We start from the raw sequence: 18,782 nt of genomic DNA on the forward strand, positions 1-18,782 counted from the left end.
AAAAATAAATATCTCATTCTCTATATAGTTATATAACGATAATATATGAGTATAAAAACTAAAATGCATCGAGATCATAATATAAATATTGCTAAATTAATTACAATAAATTTTATACATAAAAATACATAATTCTAAAAACAAGCATCCTAAAAACCTGTCTTATATCATTCAGAAATAAATTGTTATTATTAGACACAGCTCAGTCACAATGATCAATACATTTCAGATGAGAAGTGACATATTTAGCAACAAAAGTACATACTTAACTAGAATCAAGACAATATTATCCAACAGGGACAAAGCCAGGAAAAAAGTAAAGTGCTCTGTTGATGACCATTACTCTGTGATGACATCAAACTTACATCTTTGTATTTCTGCAGCATCTGCATTTCCAGAGGCAGAGCATTGTCTGCACTTCTGCTTTTTGATACCATCAGAACAACCCCTGAATGCATCGTTTCATATTTAAATGTGCAAGTAACACCCAGTGAGGGGAAACTGATTCTCAAAACATCAGAATGTAGGCACGTCAACCACAGGTTGATACACTTTGTAGGTGTATCATGATGCAGTCGACAGAAGTGAGTAATTTGAATACCTAATTGTACATAACATACAACCACACAAAACAAAACAATGGCTCATGCTGAACACAAAACATCTGTTTTTTTTTCCTTATTTAACGTTTCAAAAAGGATCTATTCTGTCGCCCCTGGTTCTGCCCCACGCATCTGTATGAGTCAGTCTTTGCAAATGAAGGGAAATGTCCCTCCATTGCCTCACAGCAGAGGGACACATTTTTTGAAATGCTTGTGTTTATTTTTGTATCAAAAAATGAATCACCGGTCATGCATTTAAAATTTTTTAATTCTTTCTGTTCCTGTTACACGTCCTTGTACTTGAAGTCCTTGCTGATTACATCTTATGTTATCAAAAAATAAAAATTCCAAATAGTGTTTTTTGCAGCGATGCCGCAGAAGAATCATTTTTGGTTCCACATAGAACCTTTCAGTGAATAGTTTATATACAGTGGCTACGCAAAGTATTCAGACCCCCTTAAATGTTTCACTCTTTGTTATATTGCAGCCATTTGCTAATATCATTTAAGTTCATTTTTTTTTCTTCATGAATGTACATACAGCACCCCATATTGACAGAAAAACACAGAATTGTTGACATTTCTGCAGATTTATTAAAAAAGAAAAACTGAAATATCACATGGTCCTAAGTATTCAGACCCTTTGCTCAGTCTTTAGTAGAAGCACCCTTTTGATCTAAGGGTGCTTTCACATCTCTAGTTCGGTTCATTTGGTCCGAACCAAGGGCAAACAATTATACATTGTAGCTTTTTTCAGCTTTTTTGGTTCCTTTTCACACCACACTGAATGCTTTGGTCCGAACCAGTTGAAACAAACCAAAATGCGGTCACATGAGAACATCCACATCACTGATTGGCCTTGATGTATTTCCTAAACTGCTTTTCGATTGGTCAGAATTTACATGTGGGAAAATTCCAACATAAGAGGAAAAGCCAGTAAACAACACGGAGACAACACAACTATGGAGAGACGACTGCGAAGGCTGGTTTTGTCCCTGGCCATAATCTAGTACATTGTTTGTATACACCACAATATGCAAACAATACATTTCTATAATGAAGCGCGGATGCGGCTTGAAAACTACGTTCTAATGCACTCCAAACGGCGAGCGGGCATCGCTCGTAACGTCAAGCGGAGGCGTGCATTAATTCTTCTTAACTCTGACATGCTCATGGTCATCTGGCCAAATTTCTATGAGGCTCCGCACCTCCTCACTACTCCAAGTCTGTCCACGAGAATTGTTGACATTTCTGCAGATTTATTAAAAAAGAAAAACTGAAATATCACAGCTGTGACACTCATATATTTAACTCAGGTGCTGTCCATTTCTTCTGATCATCCTTGTGATGGTTCTACATCTTCATTTGAGTCCAGCTGTGTTTGATTATACTGATTGGACTTGATTAGGAAAGCCACACACCTGTCTATATAAGACCTTACAGCTCACAGTGCATGTCAGAGCAAATGAGAATCATGAGGTCAAAGGAACTGCTTGAAGAGCTCAGAGACAGAATTGTGGCAAGGTACAGATCTGGCCAAGGTTTCAAAAACATTTCTGCTGCACTTAAGGTTCCTAAGAGCACAGTGGCCTCCACAATCCTTAAATGGAAGACGTTTGGGGCGACCACAACCCTTCCTAGAGCTGGCCATCCGGGAAAACTGAGCTATGGGGGGAGAAGAGCATTGTTGAGAGAGGTAAAGAAGAACCCAAAGATCACTGTGGCTGAGCTCCAGAGATGCAGTCGGGAGCTGGGAGAAAGATGTAGAAAATCAACCATCACTGCAGCCCTCCACCAGAGTCGGGGCTTTATGGCAGTGTGGCCAGACAGAAGTCTTTCCTCAGTGCAAGACACATGAAAGCCCCCATGGAGTTTTCTAAAAAAACACCTGAAGGATTCTCTGGTCTGATGAGACCAAGATAGAACTTTTTGGCCTTAATTCTAAGCAGTATGTGTGGAGAAAACCAGGCACTGCTCATCACCGGTCCAATACAGTCCCAACTGCAAAAAGTACTGATCACTTTTGGACTAAACCAGCTGCCGTAGTCAGCTGCGCTGTGCATTATGGGATGAGGAAGTGCTTGTTGACAGTTTGCACATTAGCATGGCAGCTCGTGGACAGACTTGGAGTAGTGAGGAGGTGCGGAGCCTCATAGAAATTTGGCCAGATGACCATGAGCATGTCAGAGTTAAGAAGAATTAATGCACGCCTCCGCTTGACGTTACGAGCGATGCCCGCTCGCCGTTTGGAGTGCATTAGAATGTAGTTTTCAAGCCGCATCCGCGCTTCATTATAGAAATGTATTGTTTGCATATTGTGGTGTATACAAACAATGTACTAGATTATGGCCAGGGACAAAACCAGCCTTCGCAGTCGTCTCTCCATAGTTGTGTTGTCTCCGTGTTGTTTACTGGCTTTTCCTCTTATGTTGGAATTTTCCCACATGTAAATTCTGACCAATCGAAAAGCAGTTTAGGAAATACATCAAGGCCAATCAGTGATGTGGATGTTCTCATGTGACCGCATTTTGGTTTGTTTCAACTGGTTCGGACCAAAGCATTCAGTGTGGTGTGAAAAGGAACCAAAAAAGCTGAAAAAAGCTACAATGTATAATTGTTTGCCCTTGGTTCGGACCAAATGAACCGAACTAGAGATGTGAAAGCACCCTTAGATCAAAAGGGTGCTTCTACTAAAGACTGAGCAAAGGGTCTGAATACTTAGGACCATGTGATATTTAAGTTTTTATTTTTTAATAAATGTGCAAAAATTTCAACAATTCTGTGTTTTTCTGTCAATATGGGGTGCTGTGAGTACATTAATGAGGAACAAAATGAATTTAAATGATTTTAGCAAATGGCTGCAATATAAAAAAAAGAGTGAACAATTTAGGGGGGTCTGAATACTTTCCCACTGTGTGTATACATACATATACATATACACTCTAAATAAACTTTTGATCAATGAAGAGTTGTTAAGTTAATCATGGAACCACAGATGGCAACAAAAAAAAAAAACATCGTACTTTTTGTAAAGTTGTCATGATGCAAACAAGTGTGCACCATATTTCATGCAGGAGCAGGAGCATTACATAATATGTGTTCTAGACAACTTAATATGTGCCATTTTCATTTCCTAGAGACTTCTATATGTGCAATGACCTCCTTGAATGCAATCCAGCCTTTTATTGACTAGAAAAAAGGGGATTGTACAAATGGGCTCGATATGATCTGACTAGTAGACAGACTGCATAAACTGAGGCCATTTAGCCTCAACCGGACGGTATGAAGACATCACATTAACAAGTCTGTCGCATGTTGGCATCTGTTTGGTGCATTATATGGACATAATTTGAATTCTGCTCAGCAACTGCATTGATAATCATTGTTTGTCCAGGAACTGTGGTGAGAAACTAAATGAATGTGATAAAACTCTGGGCACAAGGATAAAAATGAGGCATGGCGTCACAAAAGATGGTGGCTGTAGTCACCACATGAAAATAGAGAGAAAGTTCAGAGAGAGTGCAGGCTGCTGTAGCTGAGGGGAAAGTTCCCCCCCTCCAACCACCAACCCCGGCAGGGTTACATTCTTTCATCTGAGCTCACCACCACACTTCCAGAAAAGAGCATACAGGAAAAAGGCAGACAGTCTGACTGTTCCATGGACATAATCTCTGTAAGAGCCAAAAAAAATACTTTTCATATAGGAAAGAAAAAGAGATCTCATTTTAATATAGATTGTTTTTCCTAGAGAGTAATGAGGTTAAATCTAGAGCAAATGGAAACTTTTGCTTAGGTCTCCTTCTTCTCAGATTTTCTCCATAGAAAAACACCTCAGTAATCTCAAGTGTCTCCCTTAGTTTCAGAAGAGATCTCAATGCCACAAACTGCACTCACATATGAGACAATGATATCTGCAATCAAAAGTTCAGTATGAACTCAAAACATTTCTCATCTAATTTTTTAAACTTATCTGAGCTATGCCATCCTACTGCTTTTATAACTCTATAACCGTACATATGCCAGAAATTGTATTAGTATTAATGTATTATGAATTTTATTCCTCCTTAAAAAAAAATAAAAAATAAAAAACCTTTAAGAGAAACATTATAAAGAACTACATTAACAAAGGGACAACAATTCTATATATAAAAATTATTATTTTTCAAACTTGCAAGATAGGTCAAATCCTCTAGCCGCCTCATTCAAATAATGTTTGGTTGAAATTGCAAGAATGACTTGTTACAGTCTTGGCAGCATCAGTAAGAATTGGTTACAATTTACAAGAAAAAAACTATTACACAATGATTTTTTGGTATGTGCACTACCATTCAAATGTTTGGGGTCATAATATTTATGTTTTTGAAAGAAGTCACATATGCTTACCAAGGATGCATTTACCTGATCATAACAGTAAAAATGTGAAATATTATTACATATAAATTACTGTTTTTCTATTTTAATACATTATAAAATATAATTTATTTCTGTGATGCAAATCTGAATTTTCAGCAACAATTGAATGCCACGTCATCCTTCAGAAATCATTCTAATATGCTTATTTGGTGCACAAACATTTATTAAATGTTAACAAAACGTTTGATTGATGAAACATTGATGAATAAAAAAATTCAAAAGAAAAGCATGTATATTTTAATGTCACTTTTGCCAATCTTAATGCATCCTTGCTTTATTAAAAGTATTAATTTCTTTCAAAAGAAAAAAGGTTTTCTGACCCCAAACTTTTCAATAAAAGTGTGTCTAGCTATTGCAAAAATATATTTGCAAAGAAAACGTTACATCTGCTGAAAATTGTGCGAATATATCTTTAAAATATTTTTTACAACAAATAATAAATGATAAAATATAACGCATATACTTTTACATGTAAAATTGTACAATTTAAATAATACAAATTCAAAAACTGTATAAATTCATAATATTTGAGTTTGAGACCAGTGAAGACATTGGCAGTGCAAGCAGAAATCTGGACTACTGGCCCAATTCAGCCAGCAGAAGAAAATCCTTTTTGTTGAGCCCCCTTTTTCGCCTGCAGAACAACATTTAGCTTTAAAATTCTCTTCTGGGATAGATAGTGTCAGTAAAAAGAGAAATGCTGTTTAAGAATGAGAAGCGATACACCAGAAAAGACAAACCTCTGCCCATAGAGACAGTGTGGGTGATGACCGTGGGAGGTTCAGATGGAAAGACTGCCCCCAACCTCAATCCTACAAACAGTTGAAAAAAGGAAAGATTTTTACGGCATTAGCTCATGGGCCGGAGGCCTTCTGGAAGTGCTTTTCCGTTTCCCCCCTTTCTTCTCCCCCAGTTGCTCTCTAATCAGCCCTCTCTTCCTCCGCCACCCGCTTCCCTGGACACCCACACCCCCTCCAACACAGATCTACCACCCACGCTCACGCCTCCCAACCATTTTTTTCTCCCTCTTCCTCTGCTGGAAAGGTTCAACAACCTCTCTTTTTCTCTCGTTCATTTGTCGTCTCTCTGTCTATCAGCTGATCTTAGCCTGGCCTCCAAAAGAGGAATGAGAGGAATGCATTGCTGTGGGCGTAAAGACAATCTGGCTTTGTTATTGTGTGAATCACGTAGGGGAACATTTAAGGGGCAGAGGAGCTCGAAAATCCTCCTGAGAAACAGAATAAGGCGTTTAGAATGCACAACTATAAAACAAATTTAAGGTCATTTTAAGGTCACAGCAATGACACTGTTCTGAATCAGACCACTATGGCCCACCTGTGGTGGTCATCCTAACCTATCTATAGGTTTTTCTAGGGAGGTGCCAGAAAGGATAATCTGTTCAAACCAAACAATAAGGTGTTTACTTATTGTTACTACACTTTCTTACACAAAGTCCCTGTTTCAGGGTGTGATCCTTGATAAAGATGTTTTAACGCCAACACAAAGAGGCTGGTGACCACATCAAAGATAAAGGTACGGAACAAACTCTTTTCCTTGACAAGCTTGGTCATATTTGTAAAGGCAATTTTTCCACACTTCTAAGATCTGAGAAAACATTACTCGCATATCTAACAGGCATAATATAATACTCTTTATTGCCTGGTTTCGTCAAAACTCTGTTGTTAAATTCACGTTTATTATATTATTAAAAACTAATATTAAAAAAGAGACTTAATTGCCAGCATATGCTTTGATCACAAACTAGTCAAAACCTGAGGGTTTTTAATGCAAGAATGTGCCCCGCTGAGACCCTTACAGTTAGTTTGGATATCTGAATCTGTTCTCCTTTTGCAGGGGAATACCAAAAGGGGACTTTCAATCTCACAATGTTCAGCTAGAAGGTAAACAGAACAGAGAGAGTTCTGCAGAAAGGGGGATTTTTTTACTTTTGCATTCATTTGCATTCGCGTCAAAATAGAATTTTGGTCCTTTTTTCATTTGGCTAAAAATTAAGTTTTGAAACCTCTGAAATGTACATAGAAATCGCCAAACAGACGCTTTGGGAGTTCGCGCTTGCTTTCATAATGAGTGATGAGCGACGCAAAGATTTCTAAAGGAAAAAAGGGTAATATTTTGATCACAACAACTTGTTGTGGTTAATGATAAAATGGAAAAGCTTTCCGTCCTTAAACGGAACAAGCATTCCATTCAGGTCAACCTTAGCGAAGTGTCGCTTTGAAATAGCTCACCATTAATCATTACATTAACCGACTTCCCTTCCCACCACCAACATTCAGCCCTGCTGCATGCATTACATCATATGAGACCCATTCAGAGCAGGAACAGGAGTGGGGCTCGGATATGTTCAGAGCATTGTGCTAAAGAACGTGACAGAGGTCAAACTGAAAAAGTCCCGCTGTCTGCAACAATGATCCCACTATTGAGTTGAATGGAAGGAAATACAGCATCGATCAGGCGGGTGTGTGAATCCTGTCTGAAAATGGAAGCCACATGACGAAGGTCAGGATTCCATTGCAGAGTCTCCGCTCTGCGGTTTCCTCTCTCGGCATAACAAGCACACGCTTTAGAAGCCATGTGTCTTGTCATGGATCCCCAGTTAGCGAGCAAGCATCGTTCTTTTGTCTTGTCAGCCTGCAGGACATCACTGGACACAAGACCATTAGTCATAAACACACTGAGAAACACTGAACTTCAGTCATCAATTAGGCATCTCTGTTAACACTTTGTAAGTGTCTCTAAAGAAACCCAAGAGAATGAAAAGCACGCTGGAGTTATTCACAGCGCCGCGACTGATCAGGCCCACGAGGTCTCACCCCTAAATATCAAACAGCTGTGTGAAAAAGCGAACAACAGCGCAAGGCTCTGAGAAGACTGAAGGAAGAAAGGAGCTAGTAAACAAACAGTCAGATGGGGCAGTCGAGCTCTTGAGTGTGTTGCTATGTGTCTCTCTCTGTTCCCAAGTCTTTGCCCTCCTGCTCCTCCTCCTGATCAGCATGCAGAAGAAGGGGAGATGGAGGGTCCCCCTGCAGGCTGCCTGCATGCTAAATCACCCATCTGCTACCTCTTGTCCCTGGTGCCAAACCCACATGCTTCCATTGGAGCCCTGTTTGTGTTTGTGAATGACTTTACTTCTCTGTGTATCTGTGTGGTCTTCCAGACAGCTCTCTGATAGGATGCTCTACTATGTTGTCTTCAACAAAGAACTAAAAATGCTTTTTGAAGAAGAATATTGAGAATGAATTTGAAAGTTCCAAAAAGTCCAGTCGTACGCAATGATGCACACACACATACATAAACGTAGTTGAAAAAAAAATTCAAATTCATTAGTAAACTTACAATTAGTTGTATTAATAATCATAACGTGTTGCTTTGTGAATAAGCACTAATTCTAGCATTCATTAAAAGCTGATACATATTTAAATAAATATATAGAAAAGTTTGACCATTTAGTTTCACTTATTCTGTTCTACTGCAATGTTATTTTAACAATTTTAATAAAACGGAATACATTTTCATCAAAAGACATAAGCTGTGATTAAAGTCACAATGTAGTGGAAGTAGCGCCAAATCATTTCTTCCACATCTGAGTGAAAGGGATTATTGAAAAAGAAAAAAAAATACTCGGTTTCATTAGGAGATAGAGTTCTGCCTTCGATCAGCAGTAGAAAACACAAATTCGTTCACAAAACCGCTGAAAATAAATCTACTATACATGTTGTTGTTACCTAGCAACTAACAGCATTCTTGTCTTTTCTTTTTTTTCTTAAAGCAGATTTTAAAAACCCACAAAAAATGTCTGAAATTACACAAGCATGAGAACCATTCAGTTTCAGCAGAGGGTGAAAAAAATGTAACTGCATGGTGGATTTCCTGCACTGTTTGCGCAAGTTGATTATTGCAGCCATGAACCATGTCTAGACATCTAATTTTTCCCATCAGTGAGAAAATGGGGAAAATTGCTTCAGTATTGACTGTGCAATGAACACCCTTTCAAACACACTGGTGCCAATAAATCTGGCACAGTTGAGCTCCAGAGCATTCATCTACATGTATCTGGCATGATTGAGGCCAGTGGGTGTAGATCCAATGTGTTCAACCCCACTGGAAAGGTTTTAAAGTTAAATGTAATGTATGCTACATTTATAATACAATCAATGTCAATGAGGTGAACACGTGCACATGTTCCCATTTGGACAGGACATGACCATGTCAGACTATGTGAACCACGTGAGAGTCTGAGAGAGCATGAGAGTTTTCCACATGGCTTTCCACTACATTGCATTACACTAGAAAGTGACAGAGCACCTTGCTTTCATCTACACCATCAGAAAAGTGCGTCAGTCCCCACCTGCCATCATCAAAGGACCAATCCACTCCGGTAGAGGAGCTAGAAATCACCCTCCGCCCCAAAGCCAAGCTGTCTCTGCCTCTAGCATCACCAGTGTCACCTATTCTACACTTCAGATGTTTATCTGTCCACACTATCTGAGCTAATAGTGTATTCAAGTCCTCCTGGGAATTTGTATTTACAAGTTGAGAAGTCTTAATTACAATGTCAGGTGCGTTCAAATCACTTTAGTCGGAGCGATATTAAAATGCATTTTTTCTATACAAAATTCAACAAGACTTTTTTTCCCTCTACATCTACAAAATGATAAATAAAGAACGTGCATCATGTGTCTTGTTTTTTTTGTTCTGTAAACTGAATCATTATATCTACCTTATTTTAAGCATAAGAGTGGGTGTGGCAATTAACCTAAATGTGACAGGTTTCCAGTGTCCAGATTACAGTTATTTGAATTTATTATTATAATCGTAAACAGTTTTGCTGTTTATTACACTTATTTTTCTTCTAGTTATTTACCTATAATGGCTATTGAACACATTCAAATAGCCTACTTCTGCTTTGCAAAATAAGGTGAATATCCTATCGTAATTCTACAATAAAATGGTATTTTCTACATGCAACATAGTTTTATTAAAAAAAAAAAAAAAGTCCACTGTGTTCAACGTGTTTTCTCACTACATACTCTTAAAAGGGACTTTCTACATACTCTTAAAAGAAAGTCCAGTTTCCCCACTCATAACTACAACTTTGTGGTGAGGTTATTGTGTGTTCACAATTAAACTTCTAAATATGATCTTTCTGATATGACTTCAATGAAACAAAACACTTGCTTTATTCTTTCAGCATGAATGCACTCTGAGAGCACTTCTGATACTTCCAGCTGAGAATACTTTGAGTAAAAAAAAGAGGCATCCTTTCTCATCTCAGAACTCTAGCAGTCAGGTTTAGGTGTTCTTGATACTTGTTTTAGTATGAATTCATAGGTTTTCTTCCCTACCTTCACCAAAGAATGGTAATCTTAAACCTGTAGATTCATTTGAGCACTGATGCTGACAATAAAACCACACAGACTTTGGAACAAGCATTAATTACAGCAGTCGTTACATACTGAAATGTAGCCACAAGTGGTCAACATGCAGGGAAATCAGAAGGCTGGAATTACAACATGCGCCTGATGGCTTGTTGGCTCTCAAAGCTCTGCTGTTCAAGAATCCAGCTCCCCAGCTGTGTTCAGCCTTCTGGGAATGTGCTTTTGGCTCCCTCATAGCTAACCCACACATCCTATCCTCATCCAAGCAAGAGGGTTGTGCCCCACATTTCCTGTTCTGATCCCAGTGCTTTGCCACTAACAGTATAGTTTTTAACAGGACTGATGTTGTGTGCAAGACAAATAGGAAAACGTATGTCTTTTTGTATCAGCTCTATCCCTAATCCAAGTAAGCAGCACTACTGTATGTCACCAAGGAAATTCCCCCAAGAGCAGGCTGTCCAGCGGCACCATCCAAGAGTATCTGAGTCACTGGAACAGATGGGATATTAGAAAATGAATTGAAAGCAAAGAGCTGGTATCAGTGCTGTTATTCACTATAGTGTATTGAATTACCATTGACTAAAAGCAGTGTACTTTTCACTACAGTAATAAAATTATATCAGTAGGATGTAAAATGTAAGGTAAAACTCTTATTTTGAAAGATAACAATTCTTTCAACGAGGGCACATTAAATTGATCTAAATTGAAGACATCTATAATATTACAAAAGAAAATGCTAATGAATTTATATTAGTGTTTATAAATATATATTGGTACAAATAAATATTTAAAATGAATACTTTTTATTCATTTAAGACTCTGGGGAAATGTATTAAAAATATTAAGCAACTGTTTTCAACATTGATAATAAGAAATGTGTCTTGAGCACAAAATCAGCTTAACTCTGACTCAGAGCCTAAGTTTTCAGAAATTCATATTTGATATTAGATATCAGTATTAAATGTTATCTAGCTGCTTGATAAATCGTGAAGGTCAGCAGAACAACAAACATTTCTGTATTCCCGACATGCCTGTTCGGTCATTCTCAACATTTGCCTGACATTTGATTGGACTTTTATGAATATATAATAGGGTGTGTTATGAGGAAAGAACATTTAGTGTTGAGGTTACCCGCCCTAGCAAATATGAATGAGCACAGGTTCTCTGCTGACAAATGTGGAGAGAAGCAGTGCTAATGCCTTTTGGAGCTGCAGATCACAGTCACGTTCAAGCAATAACAAGAAGAGGGGTTTTCAAACCAGGTCCACAAAAAGACAAACTTACAGAGATAAATTCTCCTCAATGGACAAAGACTTCTCCTCAATTACTTAGCTAGATCTACTTCAACATGCCTTAATGAGAGTCTTAATCTTAAAGGGAGGCTTTAACAGGCAAAGACTGCCTCTTTCCCAATGTACATGAATAATTCAAGCTGCGTTGGATGAACCTAAAATACATAATTACTGTTTGACTTATCTTAGCTTTGATTCTGCCATATCTGGACCCAGCACTGCTCAAACTTTGTGCTATCTTGAAATAACATCTTATTAGCATTCAGCGGGGGTTCCTTGGAAATGCATTGAGTGAATAACTCCCCATTCTGTAAACCAAAAATTAGAGGACGTTGATGAAAACAGTTGCAATGAAATGGAAGTAACGACTTACTTTTCGGCCACATTGGGACCAAGTACGTACTGTAGGTGAGAGGTCTGCCATTTTCAGTTCAATGCCCTGGGAGAGCAGTTAAGGGAGGACACATATTGTACAAGAAGTGCATGTTTTTGAAACTTATGTTGGCTCATGCTGGACGGGTGGTAGAAACGGTTTTTGGAGGATAAGGAGGAGATCAACAGGGCCTGCAGTGCCTGGAGGAAACCAAAAAGCTGATGGCAAGCGATGGATAGGGCTGACCCTGAGGTACCCAATGTGGGGAATACTTGGCTTCAGCCCTGAAAAGCTTAAAATCCACCAAGAAACGTGTTCCCTCCAGACAAAAGATAAGACAAGAACAGTGCATAGTTGGACATGCTGAGCCACACTTATGCCAAACAAGAACAGAGAGACAAAAGGTAGCCCCGACACTCTTGAGTCCTCAATTCTTCAAAACTGCAGCCTGAGAAGAGGGTGAATCTAAAAATAAATATAAATAAAGGCCTGGGTTTTAACTTAAGAAATGGAGACCATCTAAAGTCAACATGATAATCAAATTAAAGAAAAAAATAAAGCACTAGAGGCATGACAGTATGAAATTAAAGAACCCATACTGTACTCTAAGATTGCTCTAATTCCATTAAAACAAAATCCAAACCTGCCCAAACTCTTTATGAGGCCAGCAGCAAAAGTCCCTTTTGTTACTCATTTTTGAGCCTTTGTCTGGGTTTTATTTCACAGCACGTCACATGTTTGTGAGAGTCTGTGGCTTCTTTCAGGGGCAGATGCACCAATGTGGATATACTGCAAAGGGCTGCTAAGAGCCAACTGCCAAGGCTGACAACTTTTGTGCTGGAGTTTGAATCAGTTGCAATCTGACTGTGAGCAAGTAAACTCACAACAACATTTTCACTAATCAATGAGCTTGCGTGAGCATGCCCGCACACCAAACAGTGAGTGTTTGTTAATGCACATGAGCAGTATGAAGCAAGCAAGCTCTCCTACAGTCTGCCCCATTTTTGTGTATATAACTACAGCTCTCTGAAAAGATAATGATCCGGTAATTAATCTAATGTGTTGTGGTTGAGGGGCCATTGAGTCAGACACATGCCCTAAACCAGGAACTATAGGACCATATAAGTTGGCAAACATACATGAGCTTGTCACCCTCCTCCTTTGTCTTTTTTCCTATATTCTACAGTGAACAGGTGCAAAGGAAAAAATTTATTTTGAAATCATAAGGCACATATAAAAGGGTGAGAAAACTCAAAATCGCAGCATCAAAGGCAGACAAAACTCAAAACCAATACAAAGCCTGTCTGATCTGCAAGCACTGTCATTTTGATTAATCACAAGTCAACTTGTCCAAATAACTAACCCACTATCCACAAACACAAACAATCAATGTCAATGTGCATCTTAATCTAAAATGAAAGCAAGCCAATTACAGGAAATCAATTATCTGTGATTTACATTTTATTCCTAATAATGGTTAAAGGTGATTTCTGTACTTTATTTACTATTCATTACACATAATCTCTTTAAAGTCACAATTAAACAGAAGTAGTGTTTCTTGGGAACTTGGTTGCATCCATCAGTTGTTGACTGGATGTTGAGATGAGATGAATGAAAGCTTGCAGACGATTGTAGAGGGGTGGGGTTTAAGTGGATGAAAGGATTGTAGAAGTTCAGTGTACATCTACAGAGAGAAGTCTGACATTTCACTGGAAGATCAAATTATAACATTTTGATTACGAGGTCAAAAAAATGTAGAAAATGAATAATTTGCAATAAAATCTATAACATGCAATTACAAAATAGAACATCAAGAACACTGTGTGTATGTAGGGAATGTCCCTATAACTTTCTCTGCGAGTCTCTGACCTCTTCAGGGAAACCAATAACTAAAAACATAAATGTGGCTGAGACATTTCAGCTTCGCCAAGGTTTTCTTCTAATGACTCACTGCAAGTTTCAGTGAATAAAATCGAGAGATCGATGAGGGACAACAATGTTTTGGCATTCTTTAACATAAAAATCCGCTTGGTGCTTACCCAGTATGTTTTTTCACTGCTGAACTCACCTTTCACATCCAATTTGTTCCCTTGTCTGTAATCTTCATAACTTACAAAGGGAAGGAAGAATGAGATAACCTACATTTTCAAGTGATTTTATGATGAATAATTTTGTCAGTGAATACTCTTTTATGATTTGAGCGATTACCCATGTCTTCTTAATGACTTTTGTGTCTTTGTGTATAGAATCTGGCTTCTCAACCCAAAGAGACCACACCTGCAAGGGAATCCTTATTTTCCCACCACTACCAGCCCTAAAATAAAACCCAGCATCTCAACCAGGCTGCTTTTCCAGACACACCCAGCCAAGGGTTTCTCCTTGAGGTCCAAGGCAACATGCAGCGCTCTGGCAGCCAATCAGAAACTCCCTTAGAGCCCTAACTTGCCCCCTTGGAGCAGGAGCCACAACCTCACAATCCTGACAGTAGCTGGGCAGGAAGGTGCAGTAACAAAACATTTTCTTTACACGGTCACATATTCTACAGTGCTTCATCCTTCCTATATTCTTTTATTGCTCTTCATCTTCCTTCTCCATTTTCTTCTCCTTTTTTAATCTCACAGTCCTTTTCTTCTGAAACCTTTCTTGGCACCTTCACAGGAACAGATTACACTGCAATGGTAAAATACACAGAAGGTTTGTTTGAAGGCATTATCACTGTCAAAAAGAGACACTCTATTCTCTTCTCTTCACTGGGTTTTAATTTTCATGATCTGTCTTTCGTGTTGATATCGCTTTCATAAACAATGTCACTTGAAAGGGCTGTAGGAGGCACATGTTGGGGAAAAATGAATACCTGAATGATGTTAGAGCTTTTGAAGTTCTTTGACTCGGTGACTGGGTGTTGAACGCAACACCCAGGTGGGGTCAAACACACCTCTAAGGCTTGAGAATAAGTAGTGTACTGTACACAGCCAGAAACATGTAATGAACCGCAGGTATGTGGTGTATGTGGGTGAGCACCTGCGCAATTGTAGTCTGTCTAAACAAACTTACGCGCAGACTGATTTCAATATCTGAATGGGGGCCGGAGTTAAACAATACACAGAATATGCCAGGCAGCCTCAGGAAGTCATTAGGATAGTAAGACTATAATAAGCTATGAAGGTTTATGCTGAACCTTACATAAACTGCAGATTGACTTGTTGTTAATAGATCTATTCTATCTCAACAATAAGTGGGAGATCATTAAGCATGTTGTGCATTGAGACACATTGCACTTGATCTTAATCTCAATTCACCAAACCCACAGAGCTACATCTTTACCTACACCTCAGCACTAACATGGCAATTAAGATAACAGTAAACATCAATTTGTTTGGGCATGCTAAATGAACTACCTCAAAGCGGTTACACAGTAATGAGAAAGCTCATTAAGCATTTTGCAAACCAGAAGTCCTAACGGTCTCAGCATCTGCTCTGTTTTGCCACGTGCAATGCTGTCAAATTTTGGAAGGCAATGGACCTGCGTTACACTCCTACAGCTTCTGTTAAACACATTAAACAAGCAATCGGACAGTTTCAAAAAGTTATTTTAATTCAACATTCTCTACAAATTATTTTAACATTATTTTATGTCATATATAAAAAGATGACAAGTGTATTTTAAATATATGCATTTTTCTACATGATAAATAGCATACACTGTATAGACCTTAGTCAGGGTAGTGCATTTTTGCTGTGAGGGACAGAAATACAGCTATGTTCAATGGATTGTCCTGTTAATTAACAACATATCGACTGATAAGATGCCCTTCCTAAAAAATTCTGTAAACAAAAACTCTATAATAGCGTTTTGAATTGGGTGAGTTGTGAAAATGACATGATGTACACCTTTTAGAGTGTGTGATATTGTATGTGCAAACATTCAATAAGCTGCTAGAGTTCTGGAAAAGGTGTTTCCATACAGAATGAAATCTGAGGATGAACATCACAGAATGAACATCTATAGGATGTTCTTGTTTTGTGGAAAAGGGATAAAGGCAGGTAAAGTAGCCGAGTGTCTATTGTTGCATTCACCTCTAAAACACCTCTACTGATGGCTATTTTTAGGTAAGGGGCACAAGAGAGGCCAAAACAGATTATGGAAAACCTTCGAAGCAGCACAAGACTATGTTAATTCAGTTTCCAGCCTCATGCAAGCCATTTGTTATTTAGCTGCAATAATAATTATTTGATATTAGGTATGACGCACGGCATTTTTAACTTACGTCATTTAGAATTAGTACATTAATTTGGCAATCTGAAAGAGCCAATTTAATTATGTCTCTTGTCAACAGTCTATAATTGTATAAACAAAATTCCATCTACATAAACAGAACATGTTTTTAAAAGTCTTTTAAGTCCATTTTAACTTGTGACAGTGACAGAAGTACAGTTAGACAATGGTCTCAAAGACATGCTGGGTAAACGGGGTATCCCTGCAAGGGGCATGGAAAAATAATAATAAGACAGAGTGCTGTAGTACCGTTGAATCATGTATTCTCCACAGACAGGCTTTATCCAAGGATTAATGAATCACATTAATTCAAAAGAAGGATAATAAGTCAGGATTAACTATGGGTGGAGAGGACATTTCTTTCGACAAGAGAAGTAAAGCCATCTGACCAATTTAGGGCAAATGGGAAGCCCTTCTGAAAACCTTCTAATACGGGAAATGAATACCACAAAACACTTGACTTCGTAACTGTTATACACTTAGCAAAACCTGCAAGTTCTTCTTCCATTACCTGAGCCACTTGAACTTTATACAGAGTAACAGAACATGGTTACATTCAAGTACAGCTTATAGTAATATTTTTACTGGCTGCATCCCCACTGATGCTTCTGCTCTTGAGATGAAAGTCCTATAAATCTCCACACAGTGAGTTTTAAATGCATTCTTCAGACGTGTGCAAATGAACAGGCCTGAACAGCACCAGTGCTCTGATGGTAAGCAATTGGGACATTATCAGTAACTTAATAAATATTCCCCTAAAATAACTAACTACAGAAGAAATCAAGTCGGAAGCATCCACTGTGTGAGTATATATCAATGTCAAATACTTCAAAACAAATCCTACATTTAAAGAAGCCGTTAATGACAGACTCAGTGTAATATTTAACTCTCACGAGCAAGCCAATTCTCTCAGCAATAACAGTCTTAATGCTTTTCATGACAAAATGAAATAAATCATTTATCGCCTCTGGACAAAAGTGCTGAGCTTTGTGAATAATGCATGCACGTGTTAAAGGCTTATTAAAATGCTTCTCTGCTAATTGTGTACTAATTGCATTGTATCTCTTCACATGATGAACTTGATACAGTCATGCATCATATAGCTAATACAAAAGTCAACCACCTATTCATTACAACTGACCTTTAAAATAACGAAATAAGGATTGCGTCTGGAGAGTGTTTGTGCATGGCAGTCGATCTGAAATGCTCTTTCTGTACTTCACTTTATCATAAGCCATTTGAGTCAGTCTAACCTACAGCAGATGTGGTAAGTAATGACCATCATTATTTCAGCCCCAGCACACCTTTTGTCCAGACAGGAATAATGGCTCTGCTGGGCCACCTGCACAGCTGTACCAGACAATGGAGAATCTAGGCTAACCTATAGTCTGCAGTCTGAAGAAGACTGTACCATCTCTTAATATATCTAGCTCACATGGTTAATTATTTGAATAGAAAGGGAAAAGATTCCCAAATTGCAATTTAATACCATTATACTTTTTTTATCTAACATTACAAACACATATTGTAGTTCAGTTCTTGATTTGGAGAAAACAGATAGTCTCCTCATCTCAGACTGGGGATTCTGAGATGCTGCGCTGCGTATTAATATAGGGTGGAGTCAATCCACCCATACAGGAACAACACAAACCATAATGGGCTGCTCCAATTTATACCGTAAATAATTCAGCACAAAAGCACTGCAGTGAGTGTGAAGGATAGTGTTAAAACAAGGATTCTATATAGACAAAAAGAAGGAAGAAAAAGTGTTTACTTGTTTTGACTAGGAAGTTGGGCATTCATGGATATACTCGGTTTTTATACATGCCAGATTTCATTTCTTTTTAATAACAACCCACCAGGGTCCCGCTGCACCAGACCTGTTTGTAAGTTACAACCTAGACAGCATAAATGAACACATATGCTCTATGTAATATTTGACTGCTGCACCATTAAATTTGAATGAAAGTCTCCAACCAGGAATGATAATTGGAATTTAAAAAAAAGGGCAGGCCAATAGGGCCATACAGCTTTGTTTTGTATACATATAAAGCTTAGCTTTGTATACATATAAAATATTTGGTGTATGTATTATAATTTAATAATAGTTATACATACATATTTGAAATAGAGTAAAAAGTAAAGATTATTTAATATTAAATATTTTTTTTCTTTACTATTATTTAGATTTTTATAATAAAACATTTTATTATAATTTTAAATATTTAATATAAACATAATTGGTGCTTATTTGTAATTAAAATGTTTGCTTATATATATATATATATATATATATATATATATATATATATATATATATATATATATTAAATTAATAACATTTATGAATATAATATATATAATAACTATTAATATAAATATATATAAATTAATATACTTAGAATTAATATATTACAGTTAAACATTT

General features: G+C 37.7%; 1 protein-coding gene across 1 annotated transcript in view; it reads right to left on the minus strand.

Annotated features, from left to right (window-relative positions):
• Positions 1-18,782, minus strand: part of LOC132124149 (apoptosis regulator Bcl-2-like) — a 45,344-nt gene that overhangs the window by 24,448 nt on the left and 2,114 nt on the right. The window lies entirely within an intron of this gene.

This window comes from Carassius carassius, chromosome 42 (genome assembly GCF_963082965.1).
Source record: "Carassius carassius chromosome 42, fCarCar2.1, whole genome shotgun sequence".
NCBI lineage: Eukaryota > Metazoa > Chordata > Actinopteri > Cypriniformes > Cyprinidae > Carassius > Carassius carassius.